This window comes from Saccopteryx bilineata, chromosome 5, assembly GCF_036850765.1.
Source record: "Saccopteryx bilineata isolate mSacBil1 chromosome 5, mSacBil1_pri_phased_curated, whole genome shotgun sequence".
Classification (NCBI taxonomy): Eukaryota; Metazoa; Chordata; class Mammalia; order Chiroptera; family Emballonuridae; genus Saccopteryx; species Saccopteryx bilineata.
The window spans coordinates 252411715-252427685 of record NC_089494.1 but is presented as its reverse complement, the minus strand read 5'-3'; the positions used below and the strand labels follow the sequence as shown (position 1 = coordinate 252427685).

Sequence of the window (15971 nt, the reverse complement as noted above, 5' to 3'; positions counted from 1 at the left end):
AAAGCAATGTTTCTAGGAGACATAGCAGGGAAAAAGGGACCCAGGAGCTCCCAGGTGCTGCTGGCAATGAGGTGGAGGGGCGTCCTTTAATCCAACACCTGCCTATTTTAGTAAACCACTGAAAGGAGTCAAGAGCTCTGAAGGAAGCTGCAGAGTTAACAGGACCCGAGGCAGCCCAGAGCAAGTGCAGCCCGCCTGCCATTTGCAGAAGGGAAAACCAGTATGACTGATGTCCTTAAAAGTTGTCCTAAGGAAATGTTGAGTCACCTTAGAAGAATGCCGATGAGAAAGAATCCGAGGACAGATTCTCGGACAGAGAAGACAGCATATGCTGCAGTCTGCAATGCTTGGAACGATCGAGGAGCCGAAAGAAGTCTGCCAAGGCAGAGTTCATATGAAGAAAGGCTGTGAGCCCCACGGCGTAAACGGAGCGTGTGGGGCCTCAGAGACGTTGGCGAGCATCCTGGCTTTTATTCTCCGAGCACAGAGTAGTTTTACGTAAGGTAGTGATCCAACCAGGTTTATGTTAAAAAGAGGTCTGTCAACTGAAAAGTGAGGGTAAACTACAGCTTATAGTGGCAGCCTCAAAGGATCGGCATAGTGTTAAAAAAAGTCACATCAATAAATTTAAATAAAGTGTAAAATTACTAAGGATCCAGTGGAGTTAACAAAGGCACTGTCAGGGTATGGCTCTAACTACTATATATGAGTATCTGGTTCAATCCATTATTCAAAAACACACGCCAATGCCTGACCTGTGGTGGCGCAGTGGATAAAGTGTCGACCTGGAATGCTGAGGTTGTCGGTTCAAAACCCTGGGTTTGCCTGGTCCAGGCACAAATGGGAGTTGATGCTTCCAGCTTCTACCCCCCCTTCTCTCTCTCTCCCTCTCTCTGTTCTCTCTTCCTCTCTCTGTTCTCTCTAATATGAATAGTCTTTAAAAAAAAAAAACCAAAATGCCAATACTCAAAACTTTAGAATCCTACTCCAAAAGTGGTCATGAATGGAAGATTCCAAGATTGTGTAACATCTTCACCTGCAGTAACATTTGAAAGTTGGTCATAAAGAAGCCTTTCACCATTTTATTGTGGTATTGACTGAAAAGCAAGCTACACTCTTGGCTCAACCCCAGATCATCCAGAAATCAAAACACCTGGAGGTATAAATGAAATGTCATCACATGTCCTTCGATAGAATTGTTAGTAATGATTATAGAAGATAAAATTCATCAACACATGTCTACTGAATGCCTACAGTGTTCCAGGTACTGTATATAGAAGGGACTATTATGGGCTAAGTTGTGCCTCCTCAAAACTCATTATTGAAATCCTAACTCCCAGTACCCCGGAATGTGGCTGAATTGGGAGACAGGGCTTTAAAATGGTAATTAAGGTAAAATGAGGTCATATGTTTGGACCCTAATCCAATATGACTGATGTCCTTATAAGAGGATGCTTGGGCACACAAAGAGACACCAGAAATGTGTGTAACAGAGGGAGACCATGTGAGGACACAGCAGGACAGCTGCAAGCCAAGGAGACAGGTCTCAGGAGAAAGCAAACCTGATGACACCTTGATCTCAGACTTCCAGTCTCCAGGACTGTGATGGAATGAGGAAATAAGGTTCTGTTGTTTAAACCACATGGTCTGTAGTATCGTATTAGGGCAGCCTGTTCTTTGTTTTTTTTGTTTTTGTTTTTTTTTGTTTTTTTTTTTAAGATTTTATTTATTCATTATAGAGAGGAGAGAGAGGGAGAGAGAGAGAGAGAGAGAGAGAGAGAGAAGGGGGGAGGAGCAGGAAGCATCAACTCCTATATGTGCCTTGACCAGGCAAGCCCAGGGTTTCGAACCGGCAACCTCAGCGTTTCCAGGTTGACGCTTTATCCACTGTGCCACCACAGGTCAGGCCTGTTTTGTTTTTCTAATAGCCCTTATCCTATATTAAACCAGACTGTTTAGTTATGCACACACACACACCACCCCCCATCAATCATCCCTCTTTCTTTCCACACCATAACTTTAAGCTCTCTGGGAATAGAGGGCTCATCTGTTTTTCCACTACTTTCCCCAGCACAGTGACGGGCATAGTGTGGATGTTAAATAAATATGTGCCGAATGGATGGTGTTAGTCATCGAAGCTGGTTTTGATTTTAAATTCACATCATCCATCTTTAACATGAAATACTGAAGAGTAGTAAGATTCTGCACCATTCCTGTAGAGCACAGAAATATTGGGCAACATGGTACAAGAAGATAAAGGCAGCAGTAAAACCCCGTCCCCAATTGACGTGTAATAACACATGATGTGCCAGGTCTCTGCCCATTAGGATGCACCAAATGTTTCCCGTGTGTCCACAAATCACAGTGATTCAAAAGAAATAGAACTGATCCAAAGGGTTTGCCAACTGGCATTGTTGTTTGACTCTGAGCAGGATACTTAGCCGTGTCAAGTGTTCTGTGAATTATGGATGACAATACTGGCCATGGTTCTGTCACCTAGGAATAGTTTGGGAGGTAACAGAATTTTTGTTTTAAGTAGCAGAGTTCCCTGGGGGAGAAGCTGGGGAGGGAGATAAAATACAGCCAAATACCATTAAGTCTCTATATATTTTTTATGATTCGCTGAGTTTTCTTGGCACTAGGAGGTGTTTGGGCTCCTTCCTGAAGACAATCTCCCTCCATGTAACTTCTGTGATATAAGGAAGAAGGGCTTCCTGGAACTTCACCAATATAGGTATTCAAGGTTGAAAGGTAACAGTAGGAGCAAATTGGGGGAGATGGAATAGGGGTTAAGTAGGGAGTGTTCCACACAAGTGTCTAGTTAGTTCTCTGCAGAAGACAGTCGAACTAGTACTAAGCCTAGCAAGAAATAAGAGCAGAAGAATAAAGAACATGCAGTACAGTGGTTAGGAGTGTGGGCTTCTGTACAAGAGTGCCTGATTTTGAATTTCTGTCTCCTAGTGGGATGATCTCAAGGAATTGATGTTACTTCTTCGAGTCTCAGTTTTTCCATCTCCATTAGGGGCTAATGCTGGGACCTATCTATAAAGATTTAAAAAGTTCAGATGTTTAAAGCATCCAGAGAAGTTTCAATTACAAAATAAGTGCCCAATAAATGTTGGTTTTCATTGGCAGCAGTAACATTATACTCATTACCAACATCACAGCACAGAGTTGACAGGGTGAAGCTTAGAGAAGGTGGTTAGATGGGTCAAGAGCTAGATGGAGAGAACCAGAAATGTTGCAAATCAGATGCCACAGGATTTACTTGGGGAATGTTGTATTTGCAAATCTGCTGGAGAAATTATTCCATTTCAAGTGCCACTAAATAGCCATGCCTAGTTTCCTCATAATTCTATCAACTGCATCAAAACTGGCTCAATCAAGGGATGAGTAGATACAACTTTGGAAGAACAGGAACAAACCATGCCATAGGAACCCAGTGACTGAATACTCATCCCCCAAGGAAAGAACATCACCCTCAACTCTTTCTCAGACTATATTTTAGACTCTAACAAATAGTACAAATTCTGGGGAATGACTTTTTAATAGTAGATTCTCTCAAAGTGATAAAGAAGTTGACTATTAGTTTTTAGAACCTGGTGGCTTACATGGATTGTATTTTGCTTTATGTTCTTATGTCCTTGCTCTTTTCTGAAGCAGAAAGCAGAACTGACACCCTCTTAAATAATAAAAGAAAATCAGACAACTGTTGAGACCACGACCCTCTCCCAATAACAGACACAAAGCTTCCCAAAGAGTACAGGAGAGAGAAGATCTCTGTTCCCCCATGTATGCTCTCAGTCACTTGGCTCCTAAGTTGATCTGCACCCAGAGCTACAATTTGACTACTAGTCCTATTCCAAGCAGGCATGCACAGATTTATAAGAGATTGTCTTAAAGAATCAAGGAATGTACTCTCTATATTCTCTACACTGCCTCCTGGCAAACCACACAGTGTCCACCTGGTGAGATACAACCTCGCAAAGACTCTATTCATTTATTAATTTACAAAATAGTTGTAAACATTGCTTTTAGTTACACATTGTTAGGCTGCAACAAATGGGAATAGTTAGTCGTCCCTATCTTCATAAATTTTCCTTTTTAGCAGCTTCAACATCAACAGAACACTGAGTCCCATGCACTTTGTCTTTTATTCTCTCAGGTGAAGAAGAAACGGTTATTAATTTTTCAGTGGCTACTGTGCCAGGCACCATGCTGGATACTCTACAAATCTTTGGAGAAGTAGCTTATCTTCTGACAGGTGCACCCAGGCAACCCGTTCATTACCGACCTGCCTATGCATCTCATTATCTTTAAGGAAATAATTTGTACAAACTTTAAAAGGAACAGAAAGTCCAGAAAGTTTATTTTTGTTGCACACACTAAAGTTTAAATTCTCATTTTCGTAGACAACCTTAAAGAAAAATAACTTCCTTTGGTATGAAACATAGGAGGGAAAGGTGAAAAGGAGTTTTGGAGGCAAGAGCCTGAAGATAGATGAATGTCATGTCAAGACTCAGATTACGTTATCTTTAAATAGAGAAGGCAGGAGAGCAAGGAAAGGAAAGAAATATCAGTTGATGGCACTGCTTTCACAAGTCTTTTATGGACAGCTCAGCAGGAACCAAATAATTGGTGATAGCTGTTGTTGTTTTATTTCTGTATGAAGAAACCAGGAATTAGTGCATGGAAATGTCACTCTATACCCAAGAGAAAAGTAGGGAATGATGATTGGTTTGATATTTTTAAATAGAAGACACATTTTTCTTTGGTTCAACAGAAAAGTTTCTATGCAACATGTAATTATATTTTACACCATATTTCAAGTGTGCTTAATTATATCAACTCTTTTGTTGATGTCTCCTAAAATACACTCAGTTACTATTCTGAGAATGTCTTTAGCTTCTCTTCATTAAGCTGAGTGATCCAAACAACAAATAATTATATATGTCATCAAAAACAAGTTGCAAAAAGGGGCAAGAATTAGAAATTATACTTTAGGCTCTGGCCAGGAGGTTCAGTGGATAAAGCATCGACCTGGTGGACCAGAGGTTGCAGGGTTAACCCTCAGTGAGGGCATGTATGAGAAGCAATCAATGAGTCCACAACTAAGTAGAACAACTAAATGAAACAACGAATTGATGCTTTTCTTTCCCTTTTCTCCTTTCTCCCTCTCAAATGAATAGAAAAATTTCTTAAAAAGAAATTATATTTTAAAAACTTTGTATTTTTGGAAAAACAATATATGACGTATAATATTATGTTTATATTAATATATTATATATGACATTAGTATATAACATGTGGTACATTATAAATATATATTCATATATAAGTATATTGATATATATATTATATATTGATATAGATGTTATAAATATATTAATATTTAGATATAGTATAAATTTTATTTATATAAATTGTGATATATTTAAAATATATGATATAAAATAAATATTGATATATATGTCATAATATATTATATGTATATAATACAATTAATAAAAAACCCCCACTATCCCATTCACTTACTGTACCTCTAAATTTTGGTTTTCTTGCCTATGAAATTACCTTAAAATTTCCTTTTTTTAAAAGGAGTATTGCTTCAAATACTAAAGGAGATCATTTATGCACATCATATATTAAATACTAAGTGTATATATCAATTGTAACTTTTTCACTTATTTATAACAGCTTTATTGAGCTAAAGTTAATATACCATACAACTCACCCTTCAAAGTGAATTGCATTCAGTGAATGCAGTAGTGTTTAGTGTATTTACAGATGTGCAACAATCACCACAATCAATGTTAAGTCATCATCTCCTTTCCACCCCTCCTCCCAAACTATCCCGGTATTAGAGTCACCCTCCACTTTTTCTTAACACCTAGGCCTAGGCATTTACTCTGTAGAATTGGCTATTCTGGATATTTCATATAAATTTCAGATATGGAGCATCATACAATATGTGGGCTTTTGTGATGGGCTTATTCACTTAGCATTATATAAATATTTTTAAGGTTTGTTCATGTTGTAGAAGCTATCAGTAATTAATTCTTTTTTTCATTGCTAAATATGTATTTTAGCACATTTTATTTATCTATTCACCAGTTAATGGGCATTTGGGTCATACCCATTGGCTATTATAAATAATGCTGCTTTAAACATTCCAAAGCTGTTTCTGTATGGACATATGTTCTCATATTCCCAGGAGTGGAATTGCTGTGTCATATGGTAACCCTACGTTTAATCTTTGGAAGTGCTAGACTTTTTCCCAAAGTGAATGCACCATTTTCACATTCCTGCTGCTGTCCTAAGTTTCTAATTTCTCCATTTCCTTATCAATGTTTGTTTTTCTCTGTGTTTTCTATTATATCTATCCTAATGGGTGTGACGGGGAATCTCCGTGTGGTTTTGATTTTCAGTTTCCTGACAGCCACTGACAACGAGCATCTTTTATGTGCATATTTGCTATTTTTATTTCTTCTTTGGCAAAACGTCTATTCAGATCCTTTGCATTTTTTAAAAATTGGATTTAGTATCAAATATTGTTAATATGAATTAATTTAGAGAGCATGTACTATGTTACAAGTATTTTATCTTTATAATTACTGATATTTAAAAAGTGATTTTTCAAGTTATTATTATAATTCCCACTTTTGTGATTACAATACCCAGGATGAGAAAATGGAGTCATTTCTCTAGCTAAAAAACGTGGCAGACTTAGACTGGCTAACAATGAAGGCTGAACGACAGTCTTTCTGATAGTAGGTGGCCACCTTAACATAGCGGAGTACATGAGCTCACCCTCCGTTCCTCTGCTTTCTCTGGTTCTCCAACTTCTATCAGGACTGTACCCCGAATGCACATTTTGATGGCTCCTCAGACACAGAGAATCACATTCAAATTCCTCAGCCTGCCACTCAAGACCGTATTCTTGGCAGACCTCACCATCCCAGCCTCATTCTGTGCCTTCCTCTAATCCCACACATCGTACAACCCGGAAAAGACACATTTCCCAGTTTCCTAAAGGATGCTTGCACTGTCCTGGGAATAGTCTACTGATTCTCTGGGCATTCTCTCAAACGCTGTCGTTCCCTTTGATCCCTCCAGTCCCATTTCTTTCCCTCTTCTGTGCACATATCTCTTCTTACTTCAACCAGCACTGCCTGTGTAAATATTAGGTTTCTAATGTGTGCAAAGCACTGGAGATACAATAGAGAACATGGTCTGGTCCCTGACCCTGGAGAGCTCAAAAAAGTCTAGTCAGTGTCAGTTTCCAAAAGTATCCTGTAATCTACCTGAGTTCAGAGGTTATATCATTAATCTCACCACCAAGCATAGTCCCGGGGGAAAAAAAAAACTGGATTGAAAGGAAAGCAATTCTGATCCTTTACTGGGACTACTGGTCCTCATGTATTCTACAGAAAGATAGACTCTTGCCAATAACAATAAGTGGGAAGACACCCCAGCAATAGACAGCTGAAAATGGCATAGCACCATTTCCAAGCTCTTTTAGATATGAGTTAAAAAAAAGAAACAATATAACCCAAAAATTGAAAGTATAAGTAAACAATGAATATGCAAAGATATAAGTAAATGATAATTTTGTCTTGATTGTGTGAACTATTTAGAAGATTATAATTAAGAGAGCATCGCTTATAGTACCAACAAGCATTTTAATCAACCTCCATAGCATTAACTCCAATTACCATTAGTTAACTCTGAGGATTCTGCTTTAAATTGCAAGGAGTTAATAATACGGCATTTGGGGCATAAATGCTAACAGGGCCTTATCATTTTCCAGAGCAGCCCCCTAAGATACAGACGGGGACGACAGTGAGACAGGCATAATAATGGGCTGCATGGAAAACTAGTGAATTTCACCAATGGTATTTGTACTCTGATGTAAAACATAAAATTATCCTTAACAATTTTTAATAATTATTTGATGGATGAATTTTACTTTATAGCTTTAAAAAAAGATCTTTCACTCAACCAACTATTAGACTAAGAAACTCAAAATAAAAGCTGATAAACAGGGCCCTTTGAAACTCTCATTATTAACTTACTATATTTGCATAAATTTGAGCAAAGATGGATGGCTTTAAATGACTGTCACTAATTAAGAGACTGAAACAAACAAAAGACTAATAAAACATTATGTACAAAGACAGGCACATTAGCATATTCTATCCCAGATCTCCATTGCAATGACATGAAGACAAATATTCCTGATTACACCTGAAGCAATAATCTAACTAAGGCCATAAATCATGTGAAGAAACCTCAGGGGGATTCTTTTTTTTTATTGAATTTATTGGGGTGCCACTGGTTAATAAAAATATTGATTTAGGTATTAGGCCTGTCATTGAAATATAAACATCAGACAGAATCAAATTTGTTGTGATGATGGATTGTTCAAAGATTTGTCTCTCTTTCCTGGAAAAATTTAATCAGTAGGTAGACATGTGACTGTATCCAAGATGAATTTGTTAAAGAAGAGTGTCAGATCATTATAAGAAACTTCTTTCAAATGTCCACCGGAGTAGACATTTATCGTTAGCGGGGAATATCACAAGATCTAAAGTCAAGTAAAAAGGAGTTTAATGCTTGGGTGTTGCAAACTTTTTTCTTTTCTTCTTCCCTTCAAAGAAGATCTGAAGATTATTTCTTTTTCGGTTATTTTAACCCTGAAGTCTTATCTTCAAGATGTGTAACCAAGTTCACACTATGGAAGAAAATGTGGCTGTAGGGAAGCGAAGGGAGAAAGGGCAGTCATGTTATAAATATGCAGAGGTGACTATTCCTGTTCTTAGAAAGGCAAAAGACCTGGCAAAAAAAACTAGGGGGGGGTGCTTTTATACATCGAGTTTCTGAAAATCTGTACTGCAAGGTGTCCACTGTCCCCATCCTGATATTCATTAGTTCATTGGTATAAAAAACAAACTGTCTTATAGACCTATGATTTTAACTCAAGAAATTCACATTATTAAGAATGGATGTTTCAATCAAAATCCCATTTTAACTTCTCAAACTATTTGAATCACGCTGTGTGGTCATTTTTTTTTTTAATGTTCCATAATTTTCCTCCTTCATTGTGATTATCAGGTTCCTTGTTACCATAATTAAAATTTTCCACTGTTCTAACGCATAGACTATTTTATACTTAAGGTAATTAATAATAAAGTCACCTTAGTCAAGTGTTGCTTAACGTTCCAATAATTACACAGATATTTAGAATTACAGAATCTACCTAAAAAAACTGATGGTCCCAAATCCACTGATCATAATGTCTGGATAATGCATTTATTGTCCAAGTATTGACTGAATTCCTACCGGCCTACTGTGTGAAGTGTTATTTTCCTTAGAACAAACTACTTCTTGTTTCTCTATTGAGCAACCTTTTGAAGAATTATGAAGTGATAGAAACTCTCAAATTCTTTGAACAAATTGAGGAAGAGAAAATAAAATGTGTGGCTCCCCAATGGAAGTGCATTATTGTAGCACTACCAACACCTGCCTGAAAGCAATGTCTGTTTTCTACATAAAAAGAAAAAATACACTTGGATTTTAAAAATTTGCTTCTCCTTCACTCCTTTGGTAGACCCTAGGACTCAGGGTATCGGCAATCTTTTCTATTTCCCCCTTTCTTCTAGGACAGTCCCAAACCCACCTCTTTGGCTTCTCTCTACCTCTGACACACACAACGACAGGAAAAGCGGTGTGACTCAGAAGGGACTAGAGCAGGGGGCAGGGGTCCCCAAACTGCAGCCCGCTCGGGCCGCATGCGGCCCCCTGAGGCCATTTATCCGGCCCCCGCCACACTTCTGGAAGGGGCACCTCTTTCATTGGTGGTCAGTGAGAGGAGCATAGTTCCCATTGAAATACTGGTCAGTCTGTTGATTTAAATTTGCTTGTTCTTTATTTTAAATACTGTATTTGTTCCCGTTTTGTTTTTTTTATTTTAAAATAAGATATGTTCAGTGTGCATAGGGATTTGTTCGTAGTTTTTTTTTTATAGTCCGGCCCTCCAACGGTCTGAGGGACAGTGAACTGGCCCCCTGTGTAAAAAGTTTGGGGACCCCTGGACTAGAGGTTCCCACCTTCCTTCCGGGCACCAGTGATTAAGCCAAACAATGAGCGTATTTAAAAATCCTGTTCTATCAGTGTTCAGGAGTTATTCACAGGGATCCCAAGGAGAATACGCTCTCTTCGCCTGCAAGCTTGCCGGCGGGACTCCTGTGCTGCACACTACTGAAGAAGGCTAGCTGGCGTAGGCTAGAGAGACACCGACGTGCAACGGGAAGCAGAGGAAAGAGAAGAGATTGATAGGAAGCATCCTGCTTTGTCTTCCTTATAATTCTAGTTTCCGGATCCCTGGTCTTTATACATCATCCTTTGACTTGAACTAGCCACAAGGTCCTTCCTAGTAATCTAAGCCAATAAATTCCCTTTTTAATTCAATTACATTTCCCTTATAATGATAAAAGTCTTGGCTAACACTTCTCCTTTAATGTTGCTGAATCAATTACTGTGCATACTTTGACATGCTTTTATTAAATTTACATTTATTGAACATCTACTACCTGCCAAACACTAAGCTCACAAATAAATATGCCACAATCTTTATATTTAGGAACCTCTTACTCTAGATAAAAGGTACACAAGAGCTAATAACTACAATAAAGACTTGTATATTCTATTAATATATATATAGCATGTGTTCTGTGAACATGGAGAATTCTTTGTATTTTTAGTCTGTGAGTGAGAGAAACTGTCTATAGAGAAAACTTCTGTAGAGACAGTTACATGCAGATATGTTACAATCATCATTATCAATGCATCAAAGCACTTATTTTTAGATGACATGGGTGGGAGGGTGGGGTTACCTTTAAAGAAGCTGCCATGAATATTATCTTGACACTTCAAGTCACTTCAAAGTTCTAAACCATCTATTTGGTCTGAATGAAATTTATTTATTCTGCACAAATTTTCACTTCAGTTCCATTTTATCCAAGAACTTCTCAAAGTGGAAACATGGTTTTTTCATTTTGATATTTTGCTTTGCATGGTTGTTTGCTACACATACTCCATGTTCCCTTCGTGGAAAGGACTATGGTACTAAAACCACACATATGGGATCTCATTTACTTCTTCTCCAAACCATGTAAGGTCCTTATTTTTATAATCCTCATATTAAAAAATGAGGATTCTGACACCTCACATTGATTAGATAAACTATCAAATGTTACGCAGACAGTAAAGAGTAGAGCCAGGTCTTGTCGAAGTCACCAGGGGTCTGTATGGATTTTCTGAGTGGCCCAAGGTAATCACCCTGCTAATCACAATGATTCTTAGGAGAGGGAGGAAGGCAGGTAAGGCTCAGAGAAGGGGCTGGATGGAGAAAGCAAGGGTGGGAGTAATGGGCACCATGAGCTAAGGAATGTGGGGAGGGGAAGGGGTCTTTAGAAACTGAAGAAAGGCAAGGGAACAACAGATTCTGCCCTGGAGATTGCGGGAGGAGCCCAGGTTTGCTGACACCTTGAGTTTAGCCCCAGCAAACAAACTGGAACTTCAGATGCACAGAACTGGAAAGAATAAATGTATATTATTTCAGGCTGCTCGGTTTGCGGTAATTTATCAACGCTACAGTGGCAAAGTAATACAGCTTCATATCTTTTTCTAGGAAGGGGAAGAAAACACAGTATCACAAGGCATCTGCCTCTGCATCTGGGGTGGTTCCCTCCGAACATTTAGCAGGGGCAAAAATAATTTTTTTGGGGGGGAAGATAACGCCATATAGTCATCTTCAGCCTTCTTAAAAATTAAATAGAAAACAAAAGAGTTTACATGTGATATTCTAAGTGTTAATACATTACTCCCAAATAGCTGGGGAACAACTTCTGGAAGACAACATATTTGGCTTGTAGTTCCTATTGCCACACCCCTCCCCCACCCTTCAATTATTACAGAGGATCTTAGAACACCTGGAGTGAAACACTGAGATTCATATATATATATATATATATATATATATATATATATTTGTATTTTTATGAAGCTGGAAACGGGGAGAGACAGTCGGACAGACTCCCGCATGCGCCCGACCGGGATCCACCAGGCACGCCCACCAGGGGCGACGCTCTGTCCACCAGGGGGCGATGCTCTGCCCCTCCAGGGCGTCGCTCTGCCGCGACCAGAGCCAGTCTAGCACCTGGAGCAGAGGCCAAGGAGCCATCCCCAGCGCCCGGGCCATCTTTGCTCCAATGGAGCCTTGGCTGCAGGAGGGGAAGAGAGAGACAGAGAGGAAGGAGGGGGGGGAGGAGAAGCAAATGGGTGCTTCTCCTATGTGCCCTGGCTGGGAATCGAACCTGGGTCCCCCGCACTCCAGGCCGACGCTCTACCGCTGAGCCAACCAGCCAGGGCCCATATTTTTGCCCATTAAATTATGGCACATTTATCAATAACAACCTAAACCATTGTTTTTAAGCATTATTTCCCAAACCAAGATATTAATGAGATTTAATAACCAATGTTCATAATAAATATCTTAAGTACTTTTAATATATAACATTGCCTCTGCCTTACCCAATGATCTAAAGCAAGGGTCCCCAAACTACACGCGGCCCCCTGAGGCTCTTTATCCGCCCCCGCCGCACTTCCGGAAGGGGCACCTCTTTCATTGGTGGTCAGTGAGAGGAGCATAGTTCCCATTGAAATACTGGTCAGTTTGTTGATTTAAATTTACTTGTTATTTATTTTAAATATTGTATTTGTTCCCGTTTTGTTTTTTTACTTTAAAATAAGATATGTGAAGTGTGCATAGGGATTTGTTCATAGTTTTTTTTTATAGTCCGGCCCTCCAACGATCTGAGGGACAGTGAACTGGTCCCCTGTGTAAAAAGTTTGGGGACCCCTGATCTAGAGTTAGTTTAATGAATCTGATGATCTTGTCAAACAGCTAAATATGGCAATGGATCAATGATCACTTAGGCTCTTTAAGAATAGAGACTGAATGTCACATGGATGGGGAAGGAGGGGTGTTCTTGTTTCTGATAGCTTGCTGCCCTCGGGCATGTCATTGTTCTCTAAATGGAGCCTTGCTATACACCTAGAAATTGAATGGGGGGGGGGAATTACATGAGTAAAAGTCATAAAAATGACATGTTATTCTAAGATGGCTGGGTACATAAAGCCCCAAGGCAGCTGTCACTTGAGCTATCTTGCAAAATATCAGAAGCAAACACAATCACACACACCATGGGGGTCGTCCCTGTAGGGATGATTGGGGGAATCCACTGAAGGAACTGGAAAAGCCAGACCTCATGAGTTTACTTCAGGCAGCTGCAATTTTAACTGAGGCCTGGGCCTGTTGTATTCAATTTTTTTTTGTCAAGGTTAAATCTAGCCAAGGCTGTTCAGACCTGTTTTCCCAGGGTTTAAGCCAAAATGATGAAAACTGCCTTTGAACATGAAGGTTCTATGGTCAGAGAACAAACTAAAAGACATCTGATGGGGAGAAGGAGGGATATTGACTTTCTTCTTCATGTGAATGTTCAACAAAACCAGTAATTAGATTTGTTATGTTGAAATCTAACTTATTTCCTTTAATCTGGACATTTCAAAGGCTTTCAGAAGCTCACAGATGACTATTAATCCCCCAGCACAAAGACGATCTGTCATTTTAATGGTATGCGATGTTGAAATAAAATCACAGGAGGCTGATCATTCCTCTGAGACTTCAGTTTCTTTTTCCGAATAAATTAATTTGGAGAAAAAACTGACTTGGCATCGGTGATGGAGCAGTGATTTTAATGCACACACATGTGCAAATCTGCATGGACTGAGTTAAATTTTTCTTTTTAAATAGCCAGAAAGACCCGACAAAAGCAGAGAACAAACAGCCAGGGTGAAGAGTTAGTATTAATTCAACTCGTATTCCAATTATATATACTAAGTCACTTTGATCCCAAACCCAGAAGGTGCACTGAACGCCTCTCCCTCTTTCTCTCCCTCACTCACAGTCTTTCCGCTGACCACTAGCAGGACTGGGAAATGATAAGACAACAAAGGGCTCAGGACCACCCATCACTTCATTCCTACTTCACATGTGTGGAAATCCAAGCACAAAGGTAAAGCAACTTGAACAGGCTTGGAGAATAACCAGAATTGGTGCCCAGGGCTCTGCTGCCATCTCTTCTTCCAAAGCCTCCTCAAAAACTAAATGAGAATGAGGATGCCACCTTTGCCAAATCTGAATCAAGTACAGCAAATAGAGGGCTTTCGGGCAGGTGCTTGTTAGCTAGACACGCCCGTGTCTCCCTGTTTCCAAGTCACTCGGCAATAATTTGCCTGTCATGTGTGATCTGCTCTTCCTCAACTACCGGTAAATTGACCCTCGTGTCTAAAGTCCAACCCGTCCCCCTCTTTTCCTTTGTCCAGAAATGCCTTATATACCCAATGTCGCCACCCTGCCTTTGGAACTTTCATGCCTGTGTGAATTCCCTATGTACGTGTATTCAGACTTAGATTTTCTCCTGTTAAAATAAACAAATAAACCATAAAAACCCATAGCAAGTGTGGTCAGTGGGTTTTCTTCCTTCTTTTTTTTTCTTCTTCTTTTGCTCCTGTCACCCAGTACCCCTTTCCTTCTGAAAGCATGTAGGCTCCCCAAGTTAGTTTGCAAGGAACTACTGCTCTCCTGCCATCTGCCCAGGCACCTTCAAAGGGGTAAAGCCTGGCTCAGGTCTGACCAATCAGAGCCGGCACTGCCCCTGCCAGCACGGAGGCGTCAGGGCGGGCGTGTGGCCCAGAACAGGCATGAAGCAGCTTCTCCTGGCGCTGCCTGCTGGGTAGGAGGCCACCGCCCTCACGCTGTGACTGACCCTGGCAGGATTTGAGGCAGGGGTGCTCTGCAATCCCCCATGTGCCCCAGGAAGCCAGGAGGTAAAGCCATCAGGGTGGAAGCCAGAGCTGAGAGATTACGTGGATTCCTAATGAGAGAGTCCATGAAGTCCCCCCTGAAGCCCAGAATTTTCCCCAGACCCTTTCAGTCACATGGAGCAATAAATTCCCATCGATTTTGTTTTTGGTGATGTTGCTGCGGTTGAAACCAAACGGAGCTGGTTTCAAGCCACGTGAGTCCTCGCTAGTGTTGCTAGATAACACATGAGATGTCTGGTTAAATTCAAATTTCAAATAAACAGCCAATAACTCTTCACTACAAGTGCGTCTCACCCAATACTGGGACGTTTGATGACTCTAACCCCAACTCCTAGAGCAAGCTATTTCTAGATGCGAGCAAGGCCGGCGAAGAAAGGGAATAAACCTGAGGCCACAGAACACGTGGGAGACAGCGAGGTGTTTCACACACCTCTGCAGGGAAGTGAGAACTAGCTAGCACAGGTAATAGAGAAAAGAAAAGGATGCTGCAAGTTTGTATCTCTGCATCGGTGTCCAACCCAAGGTCCTGAAAGTCAGCCACTAAGGAAAGAAGTAGTAACAGCCTCTCTGTTAAGAATGACTTTCCAGGAGTTCCGTTTAACTCACTGTATTTCACTGGCACGGACAGAAGAATGCCTATGTCTTGGATGTTATGCGGAGTATTACGGGGAAGCGTGGATATGAAGGTCCCAAAGCCTCCATTTCAAGGCTTCAACCTGTGCAGCGAGACAAACAGAGGCAGAGCCAAGAGAACTGTAGAGCCTGTGGCGTGGGCACGGAGACAGAGCCGCGGCGCCAGTGCCGGAGGAGCAGGCGGAGACAGAGCCGAAGCGCCAGTGCCGGAGGAGCGGGCGGAGACCGAGCCGCAGCGCCAGTGCCTGAGGAGCGGGCGGAGACGGAGTCGCAGCGCCAGTGCCTGAGGAGCGGGCGGAGACGGAGCCGCAGCGCCAGTGCCGGAGGAGCGGGCGGAGTCGGAGCCGCAGCGCCAGTGCCGGAGGAGCGGGCGGAGACGGAGCCGCAGC

The 15971-nt window shown here is 40.8% G+C and overlaps 1 protein-coding gene across 2 annotated transcripts in view; it reads right to left on the bottom strand.

Moving 5' to 3' along the window:
- The window catches only part of KCNIP4 (potassium voltage-gated channel interacting protein 4), a 1009396-nt gene that overhangs the window by 511903 nt on the left and 481522 nt on the right, over positions 1-15971 (bottom strand). The gene's annotated exons all lie outside the window — the stretch shown is intronic.